Source organism: Tupaia chinensis, unplaced genomic scaffold (genome assembly GCF_000334495.1).
Source record: "Tupaia chinensis unplaced genomic scaffold, TupChi_1.0 Scaffold149501_1, whole genome shotgun sequence".
NCBI lineage: Eukaryota > Metazoa > Chordata > Mammalia > Scandentia > Tupaiidae > Tupaia > Tupaia belangeri.
In genome coordinates, this window is record NW_006209345.1 from 791665 (window position 1) to 794005 (window position 2341).

Sequence of the window (2341 nt, forward strand, 5' to 3'; positions counted from 1 at the left end):
CCTTTAAGGGCTATGAAGAAGTTACAGTCCCAGAGACATGAGGAGCAGGCACAAAGATATCCCCAAGTGGCTGCTATTCAAGGGCAGACCTGAATTGGGGAAATCATTCACAGAAAGAGTCTCCCAGTGGAGGGTTAGAGAGATTGGAAAGGCCCCTGGTTGGAGCACAGTGGCAAGGGGGAGCAAGGCAGGAGACCAAGGTCAAAAGGTGCGGGCACAGAGAGAGAGTCAGATGGAAATAGCAGGCAGCGCTTCATGGTGCACCCTTCACCTGTAACTGCTCATTAATCCTCACCTGTGCTTTTGCTAGCCCTGATGGACAGTTGAGGACGCTGGGGTCTGCAGAGGCTGGGATGGGTTCAGGAACCCATGGTGGCAAAGGGAGAGCCAGATGTCAGATCAATTACTGGGAATCCCAGCTCCTAACATCCTGCTGGCTGTCAGTTTTTCCATCACCAATAGCACCTACCGTGTGGTGGGCCTTCGTGGTTCTGGGAGAAGAATCAACTACCTGCAGGTCATTTGCTGAACTCACCAGCAAATGGGAAAGATAGGAAAGGGTCCTAGGGGAGCCCCAAACTGAGCTTGTGAAGGAAGAGAAGGTCCTTACCCCATCTGGAGCTGGAGGAAGATAACAGAGGGTTTTCTGCCCAAGGCAGTTGGCACACCTAGGTCCCACCTCTCCAGAGAGGTGCCCAGGTAGGTGGACTGAGGGAGGGAAGCCCACTTTCCATCTGTTATGCAAACATAGAGTGAGGGGCCAGAAACAGAAAAAAGACTTACCTAAGGCCACACAGCAAGCAAGGCACACTCTGGCCAAGACTGCTTTCCTGGCCCCTGATCTGCCTGGCACTCTGTGGGCCCAGGGTCCAGAGGCTACCAACTTGCATTTGGGTCTGAGTGGATGCTCCTCGGGCAGGCTGTAGGTCCAGAGAGGAGCAAAGAGCCTCATTAACCAGTCCAGGGACAAGATCTGGTCCTTCCGCTGCCACTCCATGACCCCCGAGTGCCCCTTCTGGTTGCCTCCCTGGCCACCTCCAGTGGTGTGAATGAGCCCCGGAGGATTCAGAGGCGGGCCCAAAGGCAGGGATAGGGTGGGAGGTGGAGGAGGCTGAGATGGCTGGGATGTCTCTGGTCACAGGTGCTAGAGGGGGCCAGGGGTGGCATAGGTGCTGGAGGGGGCCAGGGGTGGCATAGGTGCCAAGACCTCTGCAGCTGTGGCTGGGAGGTGGCAGGCGGAGCTCCTCAGGTAGCACTTAGAACAGACATATTCACACCTGAGTGAGCCAGCATCTAGTTGGGCCTCTGGTGAGCTGGCGCAGTCAGACCATAATGGACACAGCAGAAGTGGGGACTGCAGTGGGGGACGGAGACTACCAAAGTCCTGGCCTCAGTCCCTGCAAGGTGGGGACTCTGGCTGTGGTAGGTGAATATTACTGCTGTGGAATCAAGGAGGGGATGCTGTATGTCCCCATGGCCCTGTACCCTGTCATCTATCCCTGCATGGAGGTGTATGTAGGACTATGGTTTCCCTGGGTGCATCCCACAATTTTCCTCTGGCTTCCTTCAGTAGTGCACACTCAGGCCAGCTGCGGGCCATCTTCTGGTAGAGGGAACTGCCTCCCTAAACTGTGCCCAGCCCATGGTCAAAACCCGGGCCTTGTTGGGACCAGCAGTTGGTGTAATGGCTATGTCGCTGGTGCCCATGTAGTTGACCGAGATTCGAGTCTGGGACCCGCTGGCTTGAACTCATGCTGGGTGCGTGTGTGTGCATGCCCAAGATTCCAAGAGGAGAGTGGAGGAGAAAGGATTGCGATGTGGCCATTCCCCGTGGGGGGTGATTTCTCGCTTTCTGTCTCTCTGTCTCTCGGTCTTTCTGGTGAGCACACGCGCCCTATAGCAAAAACCTCTAAAAACTAAAAAGCAAAAAAACCTGGGCCTTGCCTCTCTTGTGGCCTGGCCAGGACCCTGTGCTGCTCACTGCCCTTACCCAGGCCAATCCTTAAGGTGCCAGTACAGGAACCAGGTTCTCGGAAGTCTCTGAACCACCAGGGGCAGAAGCAACACTCGGAGGTGAGGATACCCCGGTCAGGGCTACACTGGCGGCCCAAGCGGAAGCAGAGAAGGGAAGAGAAAGACGCGCGCGGGAAGGTACGAAGTATAAGCGGCTTAACTTTGGCTGGAAAGCAGAGGTGGAAGAGATGCGAGAGGCGGGACCGTGGCCGGGAGGAGCCAAGGGTGGGGGCCCGGGTCCCTCCAGGTGGCACTCGCGGCGCTAGTCCCTGGCTGCCTCCCCTCCCCCGGACGCTGATTGGCAGGGGGGGCCCGCGCCCCCGCCGGC